The sequence below is a fragment of the Lissotriton helveticus genome, chromosome 5_1 (genome assembly GCF_964261635.1).
Source record: "Lissotriton helveticus chromosome 5_1, aLisHel1.1, whole genome shotgun sequence".
In the NCBI taxonomy this organism is placed as follows: domain Eukaryota; kingdom Metazoa; phylum Chordata; class Amphibia; order Caudata; family Salamandridae; genus Lissotriton; species Lissotriton helveticus.
In genome coordinates, this window is record NC_136065.1 from 2,031,918,180 (window position 1) to 2,031,942,735 (window position 24,556).

General features: G+C 48.8%; 1 pseudogene across 1 annotated transcript in view; it reads left to right on the plus strand.

The window, feature by feature from the left end:
- The window catches only part of LOC144752853 (E3 ubiquitin-protein ligase TRIM39-like), a 375,734-nt pseudogene that overhangs the window by 92,378 nt on the left and 258,800 nt on the right, over nt 1-24,556 (plus strand). Inside the window, exon 4 of the transcript XR_013594127.1 lies at nt 1,118-1,348. The product of XR_013594127.1 is annotated as an E3 ubiquitin-protein ligase TRIM39-like (transcript). The remainder of the gene's footprint in view (nt 1-1,117; nt 1,349-24,556) is intronic.

Here is a 24,556-nt window from a genome sequence, read left to right on the forward strand (position 1 = left end):
CTTTTCTTGGGTAAACTGGGTTTTATTTTTAACAAGGCTCTTCTGCTGCGTGAGGTCAGTCTTTCCCTGGCGAATCCGGATTGGTCCGTGGCTGCGGTGGGTTAAGCCTGTTCTGGCGCAGGGAACCCTTTCTGGCCGTAGGCGGTCTTCGGGAGTCTTCTCCTCACCTCCCGTCGTCGTCCAGCCAAAAGAGAACCAACAAGAGGGACCGCCGTTAGTTCTATGTATTTAACACTGATTGCCCTTTTGGGGAAGACCGGAGTGCCGGGGACACCGCTGAAAAGTGCTCTACAGGATATCTACAGTGTGGGGCAGCGTGAGGGAAGTGTGAAGGGAAAGGTAAGGGAAGGGAAGGCTGCTAAGGGAGGGTAGGAACATGGGGAGGAAGGGACACAGGAATGTAACGCGGGTACGGGGAAGAATATATATATAGAAGACTACACAATTTACACAAAAGGGCCACCTCTCCTCCCCACCCAGGCCGACAAACGCTCCCGTACCTGCTGAAGCAACACTCCTTCCTCGGGAGTGTGGCACGGCGCTTCGCGGGGACGTTGGCCTCCTGGCTGTCTCTCGCCGTCTTCACCTTCTCTCCTCCTCTCACGGGACTCCTCGCCTCTCCTCACGCTTTCAGGACTCCGAACTCCACTCTCCCCACTCCGATCGCCTTCTTCCTCCGGGGAGACGTTGCACGACATGTAGTGGATTTCCTGGCTCTTGGCCAATCCGGACTCAGGGACGTCACCAGAGGGCGTGGTCTCGTCTTCGTCGTAGAACGCCCAATTAAAGGCTCCTTCCTCCTTTTCAGCGTCGACGTCGCTCTGCCAGGGCTCCCAGTCTCCCTGGAGGGAAGGAGGGGATTCAGCGTCAGCGACTCACCAGTCATCAGGGGTCGGCTCCCTCCCCACCTCGCTACAAGGAGATAGGACAATTAATCACTGAGGTGACTCTTTGCTGTGTTGTTACGCAGGTTGTTTATGACTGACTCTATATGGCATCACAAATAAATGGCTAGGTTTATAATTCTTCTGTTTGTATGTGTATGCTACAGCCACATGTAATCACATTTTTTGCATCTGAGACAAAAATTATGTGCTTTGTTTTATTTTTAATGAAGGGAAACTTCAAGAGCCAGGTGGAGGAGATCCGTAGTACATTTGAGCTTCTAAAGAAGTTTCTGGACAAGGAAGAGCAACAATTCCTGAGCAAACTGGAAAACGAACATAAAGAAAATATGAAGAACATTCAAGAGAAACTGAGTGAACTGGAGAAGCTGCAATCCACCCACCGAGACCTGATCACAGAAATAGAGGGAAAGTGTCAGCAGGAGGATGTGGAGCTACTGAAGGTGAGAGTCAAATGTCTGTTGAACTAGAGGGAGGAAACCGCAGCAAGTGGATCTGCTGAAATATTTTATTTAAACTTCATTTTTTGTTTTTAATGCATCATTTAGCATTGCTTGAGAAGTCTCTTGAAGTTAACCTGGTAGGGACTAAAACCAATTCCTATTTTAGGCGAAGCAGGGGCGTAACACAGGCCCCTGCATCACCCTCCAAGGGGCCCCTCAACACCGCACTTCCGCTGGGGAGCTCTAGATTGAGTCCGGAGGTGGCCCCTTCACTTACCCTGCAGGGGGGCCCCCTCAAGGTTCGTTACGCCACTGAGGCGAAGAAGTGGGAAGTTATCTGGAGTTCATTTGCTTTACCCTGCCTTGCATTGCACTAAATGGCGTAACCTACGACATCAGTTTCCTTTTTCTTTATTTACTTTAACTTATAAGTGCATTTATTAAATATCTTTTTTCTTTTTATTTGACTCCATTCGGAAACTGTAGTTCACGTCTTCCTTTACTGGAGCAATAAACATGCCAGTTTGGGGTGTGACTAAATTATATGTTTCAGCTAAAAGAAAACCAATGGCTATTTATTTAGTGTGTTTTATATAGCGTGCAGCTACCCCACCGGGGTGTCACGGCGCTTCTGTGTGTATACAGAATCTCACTCATGGGGAATTTAGCAGAAGAGGTATGTTTTCAGTGCTTTGCGAAAGGGTAGCTCCTCCTGAATAAGCCTAATGTAATTAGGAAGCTTGTTCCATTGGTAGGAAGCACATACCTGAAAGGTTTTTCCCCCAGAGCGAGCTTTTTTAAATCTGGGGGTGCAAAGCAGATTTTGTGTACTGGATCGAAGGCATCTGGTATTACTGTAAGGGCGAAAGCAAGAGGAGAGATAAGCGGAGCCCTTTCCCTTGATTTCACGGTGTGCCTGGGTGAGTGTTTTGAATTCTACTCTTTTTTGAACTGGCAACCAATGTAGCCTTCGTCGATGAGGAGAGAAATGCTCTCGAAGAGAGATGTCACAGACCAGCCGGACAGCCGCATTCTGGACTGTCTGTAGCCGGTGGCAGAGGCCAGAAGTAAGTCCAATATACAAGCTGTTGGCATAATCTAGGTGGGAGGTTATTAGTGCCTGGACAATAGTTTTTCTGGTGTTACTGGGAAGGAAATTAAAAAAAATTTTGAGCATCCTAATTTTTGAGAAGCATGCCGCAGTCACCGTCTGGACTTGGTTTTTGAAGGAAAGAGTAGTGTCCCATCTAACCCCCAGATTTTTTACAGATTTCTTGGGGGAAGGGGGCATGCTTAGGTCATGGGGCCACCAAAGGTTCGAGTCCAATGGAGAAGGTTGGTGAAAAAAGAGGACCTCCGTTTTCCCCGCGTTAAGTCGAAGAAAGTTATTGTCCATCCAGCAAGCGATGTTTCGGAGACAGTCTTTTAGTGAATCAAAAGTGGGTTGATTTGGGGTGTCATAAGAAAATAAGAGCTGGATATCATCTGCATATTAATTAATTAATTAATTGTGGGTTTCTAAAGCGCTAGAATCGACTCCCGAAGGAGTATCTCTGCGCTGTAGACCGCTGGGGAACCCGTCCTGGCTTTCCCTGTGAGATGGTCCCTACTGGGTATCTCCAAGGTGAAATCAGGCATCCCCGGCATATGTGGGGGGCCATTGTGGAGATGAGGCTAGCTAATGCCCAGAGTTGCCGAGTGTGATCCCTGGTTAGAGTAGGCACCGAGGCGAGAATTATCGAGTCCGCTGACCCTGGTCCACGACCCTGCCGCGTCGGGGATAGAACCCTGGTCCCGGGCCGTCCTCTGCTTCCGGGTCTGCCGCCTCTAACCAGTGAGCCACACCACTCCACAATGAGGTTGCTCCATATGAGGTTGCCTTAATTCCTGATTGCGCAATGAGTTCAGCTAGGGGGGAAAAATAAACATTAAATAAGAGAGGGCTCAATGAAGAGCCTTGAGGTACTCCCCATTTTAACGGACGGCTATCGGAAGTGAAGGGGGGGGGGTGAACACCGCCTGTGTCTGATTGGATAGGAACGAGGACAGCCAATCCAAGGCTTTGCCTTGGATGCCTTTGGCTCGGAGGCGGTTAAGTAGGACGGGATGAGAGACGGTGTCGAATGCTGTAGACAAATCGAGCAGCACCAACACTGCTCTCGAACCCCCGTCCAACTTCCACCGCACGGAATCAGCTATCTCTATCAAGGCTGACTCGGTGCTATGGCCTGATCTAAACCCATGTTGGGAGTTATGGAGTAAGCCATGGGTTTCCAAAAAGCCCGCTAGTTGCTGGTGCACCAGCTTTTCAAGGACTTTAGCTGGGGCGGGCAGTAAGGAGATAGGCCTATAGTTGGCGGGTTCATCTGGATCTGCATTGATTTTTTTGAGGGTGAGTAGCGCGCTATACAAATGCCTTGATTGATTGATTGTTGGATTGGTCTGTTAGCACACAGGATGTTATAATCAGGGTGTATGGCTAAAGATAAAGCTGGGTTAGTATCATCCCCCAACCATGTTTCTGTTAGAAACAGCAGTTCCCATTTGTTATCCGTCAGGGTTTGAGCTATATCTAAGGAGTGTTTTACTAGTGACCGACAGTTGATTAGGCCTGCTTTAAAAATGAAATTTTTTCCAGCATGGGCGGACCTGGTAGGTCTGTAGGAGGGGGCATCTGTGAGCAGAATTGTCAACTTTCTGACCAGCGTTGCAGGGCTTACACGGGTAAGAAGAGGAGGTGAGGTCCAGTGGGATTGTTTGGGAGAAGGTACAGTATTTAGGTTTTCGTAGGAGTAGTGTCTCCCTGCCATAGGATAAACTAGAGGAGTTGCCAAAACCAACAGAGTCAGTGACCGCGGCCGCGTCATGATCGCGGATGGGCGCAGACGGGCAGGACTCTGGCACGACTCCGGCGCTTCCGCTGGTCGCGTCCGCTGCGCGGAGACATGTCCGTCTCCTTTTATGCTGGCCACTAAAATGCGTGCAAACGCTTCCCCCACCCAAGATGGCCACCACGATTTTACAGCCCGGCCGGGACAGAATGACCTCGGCGCTAGAATCGGCAGAGGCTGGCCCGGGCAGCGTGGGAGTGCGAGGGAGGGTAAGTAAAAATTCAGCGTTTGTTAATTCAGGGACGTGAAAACAGTGTTAAGGTTTCTGGTGAGCGAGGAGTGGGGTTTTCAGGCTAATAACGAGCGAGGAACACTGTGCAATATTAAAAGCTTAGTATTCAAACTGGGGGTGCAAATACAATTTTTAAAAGCTTAGTAGCTCAAGCGAGGAATACAGTACAATTTTAAAAACCTTAGTGAGTCAAACGAGGCTTTGAAGATAGAATTAGCACAGAGCAACACAGCAACCTCCCGGCTTCCGCCTCAGGAGAAAATCATACACACAACTAAGTCCCACAATGCAAACATGTGTAATCTACCTTGGGGTCTTCGAGTTTCAGGATTGGCGGGTGCGGACAAGGAAGGGGCCTAAGAGAAATCAGGTCTAAGTGGCTATAGGTATGCCTGCGAGCGGTGGTAAAACGGGCAGCGTCTCTGGCCGTGGCCGCTATCCGGGCGCAGACGGGCTTGCCTTAGGCGCGCCTTCGAGAAATAGGCTGGGGAACACGAGACACTAGAGCTTCACCCTGCCACAATGGCCGCTCTAGGATGGCGAGTCAGGAAGTAGGAATAATCCCCCTGCTACGATAGGTTAGAAATGCTCCCTCCACACAAACAGCATGGAATTGCTGCGGTGGACCGGGGAGTCAGCGATGCACAAGCATCACAAAAGAAATGTGAACATGCTACAAGTAAACAGTGGTATGATCTAAAAACAGTTTGCCCAGAACAATCAAAGCGCTAGTGCAACTCAGAAGCCTTCCAAGTCTCAGGCTGTCTGTCCCTGATGCAAGTTAATATACCCACTGCTCTCAGAGTGAATTGAATGTATGTCAGTGTTAGGGCGTTAGGTTGTTTGGTTGATCAATAGCTTTCTTACTATGTTGTTAATGTACATTTTATTCTCATTGTTGGTCGTGTGCATCAGTCTTGTATTAATCATATTCTCTGTGGTTACTTTTCCTGTGGTAAGCAACAGAATGAGAATGATGAAATGAACACTTTTTAACCATAAAGTATCTCCAACTTAATGCAGAGCTTGTGTGTGATATATATATATATTTTTTAATAAAGTTTTATTGAAAGAAACAGACATACAAATAAACAATCAAACTTCACAAGGCAAGGACATAGTAATACAATGTCATGAGTTCGTGTGGGCGGAGCCCAAAGGTTAGACAAAGATAGTACAGTCGAATAAAACGGGGGTAGGGGCGGACAAGGAAACAAGCGACCTCAATACAATAAATGATGAGAGAATGCCAATTAGGGGGACACAGAAACATCAATGGTCACATCATGTGGGGGAGTACATATATTACCACGGTAAGTATTCCACTGGGACCAAATTCTACCCCATTTCTTGGGCCGTCCCCGGGAAAGGTACACAGTCTTCTCCCGGAACATGCACCAGTCCATGTTGTCTTTCCACGTGGACAGGGTAGGTGATCTATGCGAACCCCAGAGCTGGGCAATGTCCCTCTTCGCGACCATATTTCCAAGGGTCGCCCATGTAATCTGAGCTGAGCTGTAGTCATTAGGCTCCCAGACATTCAACAAACATCGCCTGGCCTCGGGCAGCAGGGACACACACCCGTGACACTTTTCATAACATCGTGCACTCGAGACCAGAACCTGACCACCTCCGGGCATTCCCACAATATGTGGAGAAAAGAATCAGACATCCCACAGCCACGCTTACATAACCCATCCAAAGAAAAACCCATTCGAACCAGGCGAGGCCCAGTAACATACACTCGGTGAAATATCTTTAGTTGGACGAATCGCAATCGGGCAGGAATGGCAACCTCCTTGGGAGAGGACAATGCAGACTGCCAGTCCTCATCGTCCAATTCAAGTCCGTCCGCACTCCACGCAGCCCGGAGGCGGACCAGCAAGTCAGCTCTGTTATTAATGAGTTTTTTGTAAATGAGGGAGATCGTGCTGTCGGGCACGTGACCATCCAAAATACGGTCCTCCAGAGGGGAAGACTCAGGAATATCGGCACCCGCTTCAAACACAGACAACAGAGCATGGCGGATCTGGGCATACCTAAAGAATTCAGTATCACCAAGTTCATACTCCACTCACAGCACATCGAAGGACTTAACAGTACCCTTCGACCACAAGTCGCCCACTCTGCTAATACCAATCATATCCCATTTATCAAAGCCTTTCGTTCTCCACAGATGGCCCAAGCATTCCGAATCATACAAAGGGGTGGCCTGAGTAAACCTGCCCCGCCAGCCCAAAGCCGCATTTGCATCACGCCACACTCTCACGGCAATCCTGGTGGGACCGGTCAGTGCCCCGGGGAGACCACCAGAGTACAACGCTCTGCTAAAGGTCCCCCCAGGCAAAATAAACCTATCCATGGAGAATGCCGGGGCAGGGCCCGGTGCGTAGGTCGCATGATTAATTGCACTTAACTGAGGTGCCCAATAGTAACGCCTGATGTCCGGGAGGGCTATACCGCCATCGTACCATGGAAGAGTGAGCTAGAAAGAGCGATACGGGCACGCCCATCCCAGACTAGTTGTCTCTGTAGGTTCTCCACCTCACGGAAATAGCCCGAAGCAATCGGATCAAAAGAATTCTGGAGTGCATACAAAAAACAGGGCAGAGACATCATTTTGAAAAGCGCTGCTCTACCGAGGGGTGACAGTGACAACCTACGCCGGCGAGCCACATCAAGCTTGAGCTGCTGAAGGGGGGGCAATAAATTAAGCTCATAACTCCTGGAGGGGTCCAAGGAAATATAGATCCCCAAGTACTTGAAACCAGTCTCCGTCACTTGAATCGGAAATCTACGCGGCAGTGGAGGGAGATCTCCAGCCAGAACGTAGACGCAGGATTTAGCCCAATTAATGACAAGACCGGAGTTCTTACCGAAGGAAGTAAGAACATCAAAAAGCACATTAAGGGACTTTCTAGGGGAGGTGAGATATAGGAGGATGTCGTCCGCATATAGCGAGACTCGATCCTCAAAATCAGGGGACCATCGGATGCCACGCATAGAAGGTTCCCAGCGAAGCCACTCCGCCAACGGTTCGAGAGCCAGAGCAAAAAGCAAAGGGGACAACGGACAGCCCTGTCGGGTGCCCCGTCCAAGCGCAAAATCGCAAGTCACTCGTCCATTAACAACTACCTGGGCCAGGGGACTCTCATAAAGAAGTTGCACCCAGGCAATGAAGCCCGGCCCAAACCTGAATTTCGAGAGGGCCGCCCAAAGGTAGGGCCACTCGATTGTATTGAAGGCCATGGTAGCGTCAAGAGAAGCCAAGATGGCCGGTTCAGTAAGCGTCTCAGCTCTCGCGAGAACCCCGTGGAGTCTACGCAGATTCAAAGCTGTGTTGCGGTGTGGGATAAAACCGGATTGATCTGGATGGATCAGGTCCCCGATCACTGCCACCAAGCGATTAACCAGTAATTTAGCCAAAATTTTGGGCTCGGCGTTGAGCAAAGAAATTGGTCTATACGAAGTACAACGATCCCGAGGCTTACCCTCCTTGGGAATGACAACAATGGTAGCGAGTCGTTGGTCGAGGGGGAGGGAGCCAGATTCCAGGGCCTCGAGAAACATGTCTCGTAAATAGGGTGCCATTTTGTCGGGTCGCAGCTTGTACAATTCAATGTGCAAACCATTGGGGCCCAGCGCCTTGCCCGAACGGAGGGAACGGATAGCCACCGCGATTTCATCAACTGTAAGCGGAGCATCCAAGAGGTCTCTGTCGGAGTCAGAGAGGCAAGGCAAAGCAATATTCCGCAACAGTAAACGGGAGTCTTCCTCATCCCTGTCACAAACAGAGGTGTTTACTGTCCGGAAGTGATCCGCGAAACACCGAACGATCCTAACAGGGTCAGTGACACACTCACCATCAAACTTCTCAATCATGGGGACCACACGATTCACTCTCTCCTTCTTATCCAACCAAGCTAGCAATTTACCCGCCTTATCACCCACATCATACAGTCGTCCCTGCTGCTCCCTGTACATCACTTTCGCAGCATCCGTTACAAGAGCCTTGTAGTCAGCTTGTTTCAAAGCAAGGGAGTGCAACTTAGTACTGGATACGCCCAGCCGGAGATCGTCCTCCAGAACGGATATCTCACTCCAAGCGCGCAACCTCCACATTTGCAGCCTTTTTAGCAGCGACAATCAGGGATAAGGACTGACCACGTACAACAGTTTTAAATGCTTCCCGCAGCAAAACAGCAGAAGAAACAGACCCCACATTGTCATCAAAATAATGCTCGATGGCTTTAACAAGGTCAGAGCGGGTCCTGGGGTTCTGAAAGTACCACGGATTAATAGGAGCTACTCTACCCTCATCGCCCGCCCCCACCACATACCGGAGCCACAAGGGGGAGTGATCGGAAATACCCCTAGGGAGCTGACGAATTTCTCTGATGGAGGAGGACTGGACCGCCGGCATCAAGAAATAGTCCAATCTAGAAAGACTACCGTGTGCCCCGGAGTGAAATGTATACTGCAACTGTGTAGGGTGTAGTAGCCTCCAGGCGTCAACAAGCCTGAAGGTCTCTAACAAATCGCTCAACCACCTTTGCGCCCTGGGCAGATCTCTGGGAGGATAACGATCAGAGGTGCCGGAGACAACCGAATTCAGATCGCCACCCAAGATCAGAAGCCCCTCAGGAAGGTCCAATAGGATTCTACACAGCTCAGCATAGGTTGAAGCCTGCAGACCCGGGGGGGCATAGACTGAAAGTATGGACACGGTCTTCCCCTCCCACCTACCAGTGAGCACCACATAGCGCCCCCTGTCGTCAAGGCGCACCTCGTCAACTGCGAAAGGGAGAGAGGACCGAATAAGAATACCAGCCCCCCTAGACCCAGAAGTAAACCCCGCGTGGGCCTCCAACCGATAACCGCGCCTATTCATCGCCTGACAAGCGTTGCCTATTAAATGCGTCTCCTGTAGGAGGACAATATCGGGGGAATGACGCCTAAGGAACCGCAAAACAATACTACGCTTAATCCTGTCCCCTAATCCATTGACATTCCAGGATAATAGTCTCAACTCGCCGCCCCCATCCCGGAAAGGTAGAAAGAGCAGGACCCACACAGAACACCATGATCAGTACAAAAAGGAAATACAATACGATGCCTCGTGAATTAACAAAAACACCCCCCCCCCGCCCCCAAATTGACCATGTTACTCCCCCCCCCATCCTGCACCCCTGCGTAAGACTAAAAAGCCACCCCAACTTGCAGTGTGCCTGTTGCCCCATTACTAAACTAGCTACGCAAATAACCCAGGAGGAGGAAGAGTTCCCATTCACCCCCCACCACCCCCACACTGATCTAGGCCTAATAAAGACCCAAGTCCAGACTCGGCTGATACAGCAAGAAAGTGCAGACGCCGGGATCCACAGGAGAAGTCCTCATTCAGCCACACCTCCGTCAGCTCCTCCAGGGTGCCCAGTGTGTTCATTCCTCATAGGCAGGGAGTCGAGCCCGTCACTGACATTGTCAGGGCAATCAAAAAAGAAAACACGTTCCCGATATTCAATCCGAAGCCTGGTAGGGAACAACAGGGAGTACTTAAGACCCAAGTTTTGCAACCGCTTCTTAACTCCCAGAAATCCAAGTCTTTGCTTCTGGACAAGCGGTGAAAAGTCAGGATAAAAGGAAACGGAGGCGTTTTCAAAGTTGACTGGGCCCTTGTCCCGTGAGGCCTGTAGAACAGCGTCCCGGTCTCGGAAATGAAACAACCTGGCAATAATGGGCCTTAGGGGGGCACCCGGCTTAGCCTTCCCGCCGGGAACACGATGAGCGCGCTCAACCGCGAAGAACTTGCTGAGTCCAGCGGGAGACAGATGGTTAGCAATCAAATCCTCAACCAAGAGGTCGACCCCCATAGCCTCGGAATTCTCCGGGACACCAATAAGGCGCACATTGTTGCGACGGGCCCTATTTTCGTAGTCCTCGAGGCGACGAGCCAGTAGGTCACGCGAGGACCGCAGATTGCCGATCTCAGTCTGGGCCTCTGTGACATCCGCAATAAGACTAGAAGTCTTCAAGCCCAATGACTCAACCCTCTCGTTAGTCTTAGACAGATCCGCTCTAATCAGCGTAATGTCGACGGCCTCAGTGTCGATCTTAGAGGCCAGGGCCTCGTATTGCTGTCCCATAGAGGCCTGCATGTTGGCTATGGCTCCAATGACGTCCTGCAATGATGGGTCCGAGGACGCTGGAAAGAGGGTCTTAGAGGCATCCGAGGCACGGCCAGCAGCGCCGGACGATCCCTTGACCTGCGAGTAGTGGTCCATGATATTGGTCTGGCTTTGGCCACCACGGAGAGGTGCCTTAGTCTTGCGTTTCTCAAGAGGCTGCCCGGTGGCCATTTTGGAAAAGGGACCCCGAAGGGGCCCTCGCGACCTGGTGAAGATGGCCGGGCGCAAAGTGTCCAGACAGTCAACAAGACCAAATCCGAATGTCGCAGGCACGAAAGGGCCGAGTCGTGGGCAAGTAGTCGCGCCAGCACCAGACAAAGAGGAGACAGCAGGCCCGCCGAAGGTGGTGAGAGGCTGCACCCCTGCCAATCAGAGCCGGGAGCAGGAATCGAAACCGAAAGTCAAGAGGGGTCGGCCAGAAAGGGACCCTAGCAGCCGTTGTTGATCAACTACTCCACGGGCTGTGCAGCAACCGAGCCCCCGGTCCGCCTCGGGGTGGGCCTTAAAAAGTAGTCTGCAAAAGTGGACCCCAGTGTCCAAATTTGAATTTTCAAAATGTTCGAAGATCAGCGAGGATATGCGAACAAAAGCCCGTCCTCGAAATCAGGATGTTGCCAGGATAATCATGAGGGGCGGCGTGGGTCCGGGGAGCTCTGTGCTCACGCGATCATCTTGGATGCCCGTGAAGCTCCTCCCCCCTTGTGTGTGATATTTAAAGGATTGAATTTGGGTTTTATTTTTCAATACGTCCCTGAAACCTTCAAGGGACTGTTAGTAACCTAGAAAACACTGACACCACATCAATCAGAGAATAGAGTGGGGTTGTGTGGGGCTACAACAACAACCTAAAGCATTAATTCACTGAACTAAGTTCAGCCATCCGTGGTCAGGAAAGTCAGAAATTGTAGAACTAAGCTTAAAGACATAGTTTCCATAACAATTCATAGGTATTGAAAATCTGCAGCATGAATCCCAAACTTGGTATTCTTTCTCTTTCGGTGATGGATTTTAGGTTAGTTTGAGCCATATGCATATGGTAGTTCGATTTTGTATACATTTTCTAGCTCTGAGGAAGTCCAAGCAATGATGCCGTACGAAACACGTGCTGGCTATATGTTGTGAAGGGCCACAAAAATAAAGAACTGTATTCTGGACAAGACTCTATGCCTGTTCTTTTTAGTGCTTACTAGGACTTACTGTAATATTTTGTCTTAACAGCCAACATACTCGCAAGATACAGAAAGTTACCCAATTGAAAATGCATAACTAGGAGGATACCACTCAATATATTAGGAAGGTCAGTCCCTTTAAAACAATGGATTGTGTCACTGGCCATCAAATGTGGGAACAGTGCCAAATTGCCAACCAGAAGTTGACTTGTTTAATGACAGAATCCAATCAATTCGGTCTTCAAAAAAGGAAGCTGGCCAGTCTAGGACCAAGTTATGGTAGCCCAGGTTGTGGAGGTGATACAGTGACAAAGAATGGGAGACTCCCCTTGCGTCCAATGTGGCCTGAATTTGCTCTTTTGTGATTAAAAGAGATGATTCTGTGCCATGCTGTGGCCTGAAACCTGAATGGCCATTCTTCGGGACCAAATAAAAGGCTAGACTACTCGGTGGTGGGTCAGTCAATGAACGTGGTTTTTTAAGAGGTGTACCCTACACCATTCACACAAAGTATACCTTAGAGCTATCAGTCAATGAACCGACCTGCAATATAAGAGGGAAAATTAAGAAAAATAACCATAAAGCAGAAGCCTCGAATCAACGTAAACATATAGACCTACTGTATATGTGAGGCTCTGCATGCCGAGGTAATTCCCGGTCGGTTCATTGACTGATCAGTATTGACATAAGGTAAGAAACATGTCGACCTCCACGTAATTTTGCGAGCCAATGTGGACAATTGCATCCATCTTTGGCCATCACTTGTTTTTAATATAAAGCGATCCAGATATTACAATTTTCTTTTGGATTAGCCTAAGTAATTTCTAACTCACTCCACAGCAACCTCCTACTCACCTTATCACACCTGCACAGCACCTCACTATTCATATCGGCAACAAAAAGAAATCCGGCATAGAGCACCCTTGAGGGGCCTGTTGGGCATTGCAGCGCCAGCCTAACGATGAGCTACCCGATGATGAAGAATGACACTCATTGGGGGGGTGTGAGGACCCTTGCTCCTGATGGATCAGATCCCCTGATCTGGGTTCTCAGGGGCTTTTAACCTGTCCCTCTCTTTTTAGGAACTGCATACCCTTGATGGTACTAATAATTTGGGGCATGTATGCTGGACCTTCATTCTCCCTCTGTTTCTCTCTTTATGGATGTGACACTAAGTAGACCAGCTCGGGGATGCTCCTGAGTCTCGCGCTGACCCCGGCATATCGAGGGAACTATGTTCATGGGATCCGTTGGATGTGGGAGGGCTACAGAGTGTGCATGAACCTTGGCAGCACCTAGGCCACTGTTTTCCTCTGGATACACTTGGGCAGCGGACCATGGTGGAGACTACGGGATACTCCTGAACTAATCTCTGGACTGCCCTAGGACTACAGTAGCCTCTTGGAGTGTTAGTTGTGTTGGGCCCCTGTCCACCCAGCGGAACAAGAGGCTTGTTTTTGTCTCATGCTTCCTTGGGGGGGCCAGGCGCCACAGGCAAGGATTAAGCAGCTAGCCCTTATGCCACTAACACTATCACGCAGTGCAGTATGCCAACACAGCTCTCCCAGCAGGTCACAAGACAGGCGGGTGGCGGGTCTCCGAGTGCCTCCCCGGAGGGAGAGGGGGATTCCTCTCCAGCGGACCTGGTGGCAATTCAGGGTTCCCGCACAGCATTGGAATGCAAGATAAAATGGTCTCTAGTGATATGAACTTGCACAGAGTTGATCCGAGAAAGGTAGCAGACAAGGTGATGGAAGTTGAAGGAAACATTGAAAGCTTACAGGGTGACGTCTCCCAGCTTAAGCAACAAATGTGCATGATGCCGTCAGCAAATCAGGAACTGGAACAGAGGGTGGAAGACGCGAAAGGTCACATTCACCTCAGTAACGTGGGGTTCCTGGAGCGAGTGGAGGGACCATCAGTGGAAGAATTCCTGGAGGACTGGATATGACACCAACTGCAGCCTACTGGGCTCACGGGGCTCTTTGTGGTGGAGTGAGTGCATAGAGCCTTGGCCCCGCCGCCCTCTCCAGGTGCCCCTCCAAGGGACATAATTGCCAAAATCCTAAGTATCCTACGAGCATTGAGGAAACAGCAGACACCTTTATTTGAGAACTGCAGGATCACCGTCTACCCAGACTACGCCAAGAGGGTGCAGGAGCAGCACAAATACGTTTTGGTTTTAAAATAAAAGCTGCTGGCGATGCCACTGAAATATGCTTCTTTATCCAACCCATCTCAAAGTCATCTCCCAGGGCTGGGTGCATTTCTTTGAACAACCTGACGCGGTGTGGAACTGGTTGGAGCTTTGGGAATGTCTCAGGAAGGGACGTGGTAGTGAAGATCCTACATGATGTTCTGGTGGGGGCTGTCTGTGAGGGGGCGGAGGGGACAGAACCCTGCCCCTCTGAAAGGGTAACAATACAATAGGATGGGTCCATGCAGTTTCTGGTGGTCGGATAGACGCAGGCTCTGGCTGAGGAGGGGGCCCTACCATACTGCTGGGCCCTGTTGTAGAAGGTGCAGGCCTCTGATTGACTCTGTGCCTGAGACGTGGTTGACTGACCCAAGAACTTGTGATCACTTGATTGGGATAACTGCCTAAGTGTGCTATGCGGGCCGTAATTTCTGTCTATAGTAAAACTGACAACACACAGATTAATTGTTGTTGCGGGGTGGGGCACTGGGGCACTGCCATGGCGCGCTCATCTGGTATTTATGTTTGGGGGAGATTTTAATCCATATAGTTAATTGTAGCTTTGAATTGTGCGGGTGCCTGAGACTAATTGTTTTTCTCTGCACTCCCCTTCTCTATTTTCTGTACTGATCCTCCTCTCCCTCCCTCCATCTCTTCATGGTCCCCACATCCTTCTGCAACTCTTCACCCCCTCTATATCTTGCACAGGGGCAGGGCTGGACGGCACAGTATCTGGGACCTGTCCCAGTCGGACAGGGTATGGGTGGAAGTCTTGGTCCTGGCACATTAATGGGATGGATGTATGTAGGCTCCTATATAGATCTGTGAGTGGGGGGTTGTTTGTGGTTGGGGGGGTTTATTGTTTAAGATATATTGTGGATGTGCTGGGAGGTACAAGGGGCATATGATCTTCTTTTATAGGATTGCATGGGGATAGTTACAGATTTTTCACGTGGGATGTATGGTGTTTGGGTACAAAACGTTACAGGATATTCTCTTTTCTATAACTCCACAATAGCTTGTCTCCAAGAAACACATCTCACTGATACGGAGGCCAGCAAACGCACTACAAAATGGAAGGAACAGGTCTACCACGCTTCTTACTCCACATATGCTAGAGGATTCTCTCTGACATACTCTGAGGCAGACGTGGAGCGCTGATATGTACTCATACAGAGTTTACTGGATGGGTGTACGATCTCTATTCTTAACACTTAGGTGCCTGACAAAGATGATCAGGAATTTTTCTGTCTGGTACAAAAGCTGATTGGTCAGTATGCTGATGTACCGCTATTTTGGATGGTGGACTTTAATTGTGTGTTAAGCCCACTTGGCTAGGTTCCTGTCGGACCATACACCTTTTAGATGTGACTTGAGATGGGTATGTGGAAGGGTGTGCGGGGAAGCCGCCCATCATAGAGGTCTCCAGAAGATAGACTTACTGATGCATGGGCAGAGAGACACTGGCGCTAAAACTGGCAGAATATATGGAACTTAATTGGGGAAGTACAGCCAGCAGAGCCACTGCGTTGGAGTCAGTTCTGCAAGGACTATGTGTGGGTCTGACGTGTGGGGTGAGGAGAAAACTGGAGAGGAAGGTTTGGGACAGAGAGGCGAACCTGGCTGGATTGCAGGCTGGGGGCATGAACTCAGTAGAGGACTGCAGGGAGGAGGCAGCGCTGCATAGCGGAATTCTGGGACAGTCTGGATAGGTATACTTTGAAGACGTATAGGCAGCGCCTCCATAGAGAGGGTAATATCTGGGAGGCTGCTAGCCTGGAGTTTAATAGGGAAGCGGCTTCTCCGGTCGTTCACTTAAGGGCCCAAGGATCGTGCATTGCCGAAGCGGTGGTGGGCACATTTAAACTACGCCTAGAGGGGCTATAGGAAGAAGGCCCAAGTATCCCGCAGCTAGGGATACAGACATTCCTGGGGGGGCTCACCCTCTCCAGTGTGGAGAATGGGGCACGCCTATACTTGGAATACAGATATACCCTAGAGAAGTTGGTGGCAGCCCTACAGCTACTTCCCAAACACAAGCCTCTAGGAAGGGATGGGTTCCCACCGGAGTTCTATCAGACTTACTCTGCAGCACTCACAACAGGACTCCTGGAAGTGTTCCTTGAGGCTCGCGACAAGGGGATGGGATGGGGGAGGGGGAGAGAGATATGCTTGATACCGAAGCCCGAGAGGGGCGGCAACTTGATGAACCCAGCTGCCTACTGGCCACTTACCATGTTTAAAACGGATGTGAAGATCCTTTGCAAGATGATTGCCCTTCATTTGGTCCAAATGGTGGGTAACCTGGCCCAAGAGTACCAATGCAGGTTTATCACAGGCCCCAACAGGGGTATGAGTTTAAAGCCGCATCGCCATATACTGCATGAGGTAGAGGGTAAGAGTGAGGAGATGGTCCTGGTCGCTGCAGATATAGAAAAGGCCTTTGACACAATAGATTGGGGCTACCTGTTAGAAGTACTAGAGAGATTTGGACTGAAACTTTCATGCCTACATTCGATTGCTATACACGAGCCAGAAAGTGTGGATAAGGTTAGGCCCACTTCGATCTGAGCGCTGTGAGTTTGGAAGGGGCACACGGCAGCCCTGCCCGCTTTTGCCCTTTCTGTTTGCTTTGGCGCTAGAACCCCCAGCGATCAGAATTCTTAACGATATTCAGTGGTGGGACATATCTATGGGGGGAGGTCACCTGGTGTCACTATGTGTGGATGACTTGCTGTTTTATCTTATGGGCCCACAGGAGTCCCAGGGAACGCTGCTGCATATCTTTGATGACTTTGGAGCGGTCTCCGGTCTGTGTTTGAATCAGAGGAATTCATTACTGTTCCCTTTCTCAGCACTGGTTGGGATCCCAGTGGAAAGTCTCGCTGATCTTGGCCTTCGCTGGGAGCTAGATCGATTCCATTACTTTGGGATTATGGTTGCTCACTCGAGAAAAGACCAAATGCAGTATAACAATGGCAGAGTCTTGGACTCTCTGAAGGCATTTACTGCTTTTTGGAACACTCTGCCACTCACTCATGGGCAGGATAGCTGTCTAAAAGATGGTGCTTCTCGACTGCCATTTCTACCATTTACAACACTCCCTTTGCCCTCTCCCGGCCTGAGTATTTAAAAAGTTGGATTCACTCCTAACATCCTTGATATGGACCGGCGGGTACAATAGGGTGGCTAGGAGAACTCTGATGAGGAGCTGTGAGGATGACAGATTAGAGGCACCATGATTAGAACTTTATTACTTTGCTGCAATGCTGCAGCATGTGGTGCGATGGATGGCAGAGGGAGGCAATTGGTAGAAAAGTTTACAGGTGGATTGCGTGAATGCAGAGGACAGAGGACCTACCAATACGATTAATGGAGAGCGCCGGGTCTCCAGGGACCAGCCATATGTGGTCCTACAGATGCCCAGAGTGTGGCGCCGGACGGTGCATGTGTTGCTCCGCAGGGCCCCCTTCTATATGGAGATACCCCTCTTTATTGCATTGAGGACAACATGACATACCAGGTGTGGCAGGATGGAGGCTGTGAGGCCTGAGGTGACCTGTATCCGAATGAGCAATTTATCTTCTTTGAGGACAGCCTATAGGAGTTTAGTGTGGGGCTTGGCAATTTCTTGCAGTATTTTTTTTTACAAAAAAGAGCCACCCATATGTCCTTGCGAACTGGGTATTGCTAATAAGCCATCTGATCACGGCCCTTGGGGAAGGTAAATTGATCAACTGCGTTCCCCGCCTTGATAGGGAATCATGACTGCCTGGAGTAATTAGTTTGCTCTCTCACCACACCGCTTTGACCTAGGATCCCATTCACCGTGATAAACTATTGGTTACTGTGATTTTTCCCAGAAGCCTGGTGTGGCTTTATTCAGACAAGGGAAACAAACACCCTGGACAACTAGAAACACCTTAAATTTAATTAGGAAGATTCCTGTGTCGCGGGCACCTCCATTGTTTATCTCGTCCCCAGAATTCCTGTCCTAAAAAGACCCCATACCCCGAGAGGGTCGAAACGTCGTCGACTACTTTAAAGAGGTAGCCCAGCAGACTATTAAGCCACCCGAGAAGAACCGACTATATCACATTTTTGGGAGGGCCCTCTTTCAAATACCAATAACCATTGTTTTACGTTTCTTATGAGCACTATATATATTGCACTGGTTGGTTATGGTCACTACACTGGGGGCCACAAGATCACAACTGTTAATTTCTTTTTCTATACGAAATAATATTATACTGAATAAATTATACTCCCTTCGGCTGAAGTGAGACAAGCAACCATCCCTGTTCTGTGGACTTATATATCTTTTTCCATATATTCTTTGTTGTGATATCAAGAAGCCTAATTGATTTTGGGTTCCATTACACAGTGTTTGTTTAAATCATGCAAGATGTATTAATACTTGCAGAAATCCGAATTTACTGTCGAGAAGAGTTCATTGTGAACATTTCTTACAGTATGCAGGACTGGTCAAGATTGCCAGGGAGACTTGGAGTGTCAGGCTCCGTCTCCTATACTCCTTGGGGCTGTGTTGAAAGTTCTATACCCTCTCCCACACTACGACCCTGAAGTCTGATTATTAAACACAGACTACAGAATAGTCCTGTGAGCGCGGGAAAGGAAGGGAACAGCGGGGAAGGAGATCTGAAACGACAAAGACAGTTGTTTAGATAAACACCCCCCCCTTCGTCCCTACAAAGATAGAACTTAGCACTATTCCTTTATACTAGCATGTGTGTACTTTTAGACCCCTACCTGAAAAGGAAAATAATAAGGTCTTTAAATACAGGAGCACAGGCACAGGGTAATACCAGGGGCAGCCACCAGCTAGAAGAAAATAAGGAAACACACACTGTAATCCTATCCTTCTCTTTTAAGAGATATGTATGCACCACAAACATAGATCACATACCACATTAATTCTGTTTTCATATCTTGGTCACATGCTCCCTCTGATCAAGTACCCCCTGTTGATCCTCTCCTGAACTGAAGAAAACAATGAAATAACGTTGTGCAAATAAATCAAGTAAGAATACGTGAGGTTACGTCACCAAACCACAGCTCCTTCCATAACAAAAAAGGGATAGTTCACATGTTTAAACGTATTTCAGTCTTTGTACTTCTTTATGCAACATGTGAGAAAACTCGCCCAACGATTTGAGCCCAAACCGCTATCAATATCCATAAGCAACAAGAGGATGACTTATTTTGAGAGGACTAAACAATAGTCCATATCCAGATGGTGTTTGGCCTGGTAATAATGTTCCCCCCTGCAATGAGAAAGCGAGTCTTTCTCTTCCAACAGGGGAAAACGAAAGTTGGTTCTTCCGAGCAAGGAATATGAACAGACAACAATAATACACACAGCCGCGTGTATTCCAAACGAAGAAAGTTTGACACGTACTCAATCCAAATCCAAGTGCTGTGTCAACTATACAGCAGGGTTATTACTCACGGTTTTACCGGCTAAGTCTCCGTCTTACCGACCACACCAACAAGCACAGCAAGAATTATCGGCACCGCCCTTCCGATGCCGCCGGTACTTAGTTCCTGGATTAGCGTAGCGTACGTCGCTGCTCTGCGTTACCGCTAGGGTTCTTGGGTAACGTAGTCATGGGGTTGAGAGCCGTCATTTGCCACGCATCATGCGGACAGCGGCACTTCATTGCACCAATCCTGACAGTACATCCCCCTTCACAAGGGGCGCTGTCCAGCAGCCGGCTTGGACGGAAACCTAGCATGGAACTGAGACACGAGCCTAGGTGCGTGTACCGAACCCACCGGCTCCCATGAGTTCTCCTCCGAGCCAAACCCTTTCCAAGCAATCAGGTACTGCAGACGCCCCCTCACCCACCTGGAGTCAAGAATCCTACGCACCTCCTATTCCTGATCTTGCTGCACCCAAATAGGCTTCGGGGCTCGGCGTATAGTAGCAAGAGAGGGCTTTAGCAAAGATACGTGAAAAACAGGATGTATCTTGAAATGAGCAGGCAAACGCAACCTCACAGACACAGGATTCACTCTACCCACCACCCTGTAGGGACCAATAAACCATGGGTTAAACACACTGTTTCCTAAACCTAATGTGTTTCGTAGACAACCACACAAGGTCGCCCTTCTTATACTCAGGGCATGGCCTACGATGTTTGTCAGCCTGCACTTTGTACCTCACCTTAGCTTGAACCAGATTTCGCCGCGTCGCCAGAAGTATTCGGCGAATGCGTGACAATCTTGCCCTGACGTCTGGCAGCCTGACCGTATCATTCAGGAGCACTAAGGGATTAACCCTAGGATGGTGACCATACGAACTAAAGAAAGGAGAATGCTGTGTGGAAGAATGTTGAGTGCTGTTGTAAGCCATTTCCGCCACTCACAGACAATCCACCCAGGAGTCTGTATCGGCTTGCACATAGCAACAGAGATATTGTTTTAATGATTGATTTAATCTCTCCGTTTGGCCATCTGTTTGGGGGTGAAAGCTAGTGGACAAGGAAGAGGTTTTATGTAAAGCGGAACACCAGACTTTCCAAAAGTGAGCGGTGAATTGAGCCCCTCTATCCGAAACTATCACCTTCGGGAGTCCTTGTAACCGCACCACATGCACCAACAGTAGCTGGGCTAGGCGACCTGCCGTAGGGACCTGGTCACAAGCGATAAAGTGTCCCATTTTTGTGAGATAGTCCACTACTACCAGGATAGTTGTCATGCCTTGGTCTTTAGGAAGACCCACGATGAAATCCACTGAAAAGCATTCCCCGGGCTCTCCCGGTGTGGGCAAAGGTCTTAAATATCCCTGAGCTTTTGACGGTTGGACTTCATTTGGGCACATTGCGTACAGTCTTTTCCCCATTGACACAAATCGAGTCGTATAGAGGGCCACCAGAATTGTCTCAAAGCCTTCTCAAGTGTTTTCACGTATCCCATGTGACCCGCACTAGGCGTCTCGTGGCACCAGGAAAACACAGTCCTTTGCAGGGATTTTGTGGGTACGAGAACTTGAGCTCCTTTCATAGCCACCCCATGTTTCATTTTCCACTCTGGATGGAGACGAAGCCAGGTTCTCCAAACACAGGATTGAATTCCAGTCTGTACAGCTTGTAGAAAGTCTCTAGTTTGAGCAACACACACCACCTTTGAGGGATCGATGATGGATCGGTTCTGTGTCATGGTATACATAGCAGGATTTTCCTGCCTAGTCAGTGCATCCGCTTTTTTATTGTTGATTCCTGGTCTGTAAGTAACCACAAACCTGTATTCTTAAAAAAACAGCATCCAGCGTAACTGTCTGGGAGTAAGATGGCGGGCTGCTCGTATAAACTGCAGATTGCGATGGTCTGTGTAGACAGTGACTAGATGTGTAGCTCGCAATAACCAATGTCTCCACTCTACAAATGCATCCCGTATGGCCAGCAGCTATTTCTCCGCTATGGTATAATTTGTCTCTGCTGGACTAAGTTTTCGTGACATAAATGCAATAGGATGCAGGTTTCCGGTGTTTTCATTCCTTTGTGATAAAACAGCTCCTAACGCAACTTCGGAGGCATCCGTCTCCACCAAAAAGGGTAAGTTAGGATTGGCTTGAATCAGAACAGGAGCACTAGTAAACGCATCCTTTAACCCATCAAACGCCTCCTGTGCTTCAGTCCCCCAGAGAAACTGAACTTTCTTTCTAGTAAGACGTGTAAGAGGGGTCACCAAGGCAGAAAACCCCCTTATAAAACGCCTATAAAAATTGGCAAAACCAAGTAGGCACTGTATGTCCTTGATATTACAGGGACGGGGCCAATCCTTTATAGCTTTCACTTTTCTTTCCGCCATCACCTGACCAGATGGTGTAAGCATCACCCCAAGAAATTCAACTGTGGTCACATGGAATTCACATTTCGTGATCTTGCAATAAAGATGATGATGAAGTAAGGCCTGTAACACCTGGCTCACGTGGGATGGTGTTCCTCCGTTGAGTCCGAGTACACCAAGATGTCGTCGATGTACACGACCACAAAACGATCCAAAAAGTCTCTCAGTACCTCATTCAAAAAAAATTGAAAGGCGGCTGGGGCGTTACAAAGCCCAAAGGGCATCACCAGATACTCAAACAGCCCATACCGCGTCTTGAATGCCGGCTTCCATATGTCCCCAGATCTTATACGGACGAGATGGTATGCGCCTCTCAGGTCAAGCTTTGTATATACCTTGGCGGATCTTACTTGTTCTAACAAGACAGGGATCAATGGTAACGGGTACTGGTTCTTGATTGTGATGGAATTCAAGGCTCGATAGTCGATACAGCATCTCTTGTCTCCGATTGCTTTAGGAATAAAGAACAAAGGCGAAGACGCAGGAGATCTTGAAGGTCTAATGTACCCTATTGCCAGATATTTATCCAGATAAGCACGTAGGTACTCGTTCTCGGGCACCGGGAGGGCATAGAGTCTTCCATTTGGAACAACCGATCCTGGAATGAGGTCGATCCGGCAATCGTAGGATCTATGCGGTGGAAGAGCTTCTGCTTGTGTATCACTGAACACCCTTTCGAATGCCCTGTAACAGGAAGGCAATACCACTTCTTTCTCCTCGGCAGTGGCGATGCTATGTAAAGAGGCCAAAACCCGGGACGGGTCTTCAGATACCAGCAGACACTGTTCTTTGCAAAAATCCGACACAAAACTGATTGTTTTAGATGTCCAATGTATATGTGGTTCATGTTTTTGAAGCCATGGAAGCCCCAAAATGATACCATATTGTGGGGCCTGAATAACGTTGAAAGATAACATCTCATGGTGTATATCCTTGTATATGAGCTGGTATTCTGGCGTCTGGTATTTTATAGGCCCTGCTAACAATCCGCTACCATCCACCGCGTACACCATTTCTGGTTTATTCTTGGTGATGAGTGGGATTCCCAGCCTTTCAGCTTCTGCATAGTCCATGAGGCCTCCTGTCGCCCCAGAATCCACCATTGCGTTGACTTCTTTTTGTTCTGTTTCCACGAACAGAGACATAACAAAAAACATGTGGCTCCTCTCTTGATCACCGCCCGGTGTAATTGAAGGGATTATTATCCTACTTGAGGGGTCCCCTTCGTTCATCCTCAAGCATGGGAGTTTTCCGACGTCTTGTCAGATGCTCCCGCTGCAACTTGTCCGGTTTTATATCTTCCAGTTTTAGGCTTCATGGGACATTCTCTCAAATAGTGGCCTTTTTTGCCACAATACAGACAAAGACCATTTTTTCAGCGATATTCCTTTTCACTAAATGTCAAGGAAGCCCTCACTGCTCCAATCTCCATGGCGTCTTGAGCAGAAGCTGGTTTTTCTCCCCCACGATCGTAAGCCATCACCGGTGTCTCTTTTTTCTTATGTTCACCTCTCCTCTCCTTTATTCGATGATCCAGGCGCAAGGCAAGTTTAATCGGAGCAGAGCAGGTACGGGGCTGCGGATCGATGTGTGCCAAGACATCCTTCATCTCGTCATTCAAACCTTGATAGAACAACGCGGATTGTTTGGCTTCTGGCCAATCTGTTTCTGCCACCAGGCGGCGAAAACTGTTCAGGTATGTCACAAGTTCAGTGTTGCCCTGTTTCAAGACTAATAGTTCTCTGTCGGCTGTAAAAGTTTCTGCCCTGCGATCGAAGGCTTTTTCAAACTCCACTCTGAATTCGTCCCAATCATAGAGCAGGGGATCGTCTCTTCTAACTACAGGAACCGCCCATTGTGCTGCTTCCCCCCCAAGATAGGAGATGAAGAAAGCCACCCGAACCTGGTTGGTTGAAAACATCTTATGTTTGCACATAAAGTGCAACAGCACTTGGGTCATGAACACCTGGACCTTCTTATTGTCCCCATAAAACCTTTCTGGAGGAGCAAGGGGTATTTGTGTTGGCATTTCTACTAACAGAGGGGTGGGAGGTGGTTGGCTAGTTCCTGCACTAAAAGGATTCCCCTGCAAACCAGCCATCCTCGCCCTCAATTGTGCGGTTTCACTTCTAGAAGCCGCCACCTCTCTATTGGAGGCCGCTAACTCAGTTTGTACTAAGGCCAGGGCAGCCAATACATCATCTAATGACGCCATTCCTAATTCAACACAGCCAAGAGGAGAACAGTATTCTTGGGCTGATGATTCTGTCAGGCTCCGTCTCAACGACCCTGAAGTCTGATTATTAAACACAGACTACAGAATAGTCCCGTGAGCGCGGGAAAGGAAGGGAACAGCGGGGAAGGAGATCTGAAACGACCAAGACAGTTGTTTAGATAAACACCCCCCCTTGTCCCTACAAAGATAGAACTTAGCACTATTCCTTTATACTAGCATGTGTGTACTTTTAGACCTCTACCTGAAAAGGAAAATAATAAGGTCTTTAAATACAGGAGCACAGGCACAGGGTAATACCAGGGACTGCCACCAGTTAGAAGGAAATAAGGAAACACACACTGTAATCCTATCCTTCTCTTTTAAGAGATATGTATGCACCACAAACATAGATCACATACCACATTAATTCCGTGTTCATATCTTGGT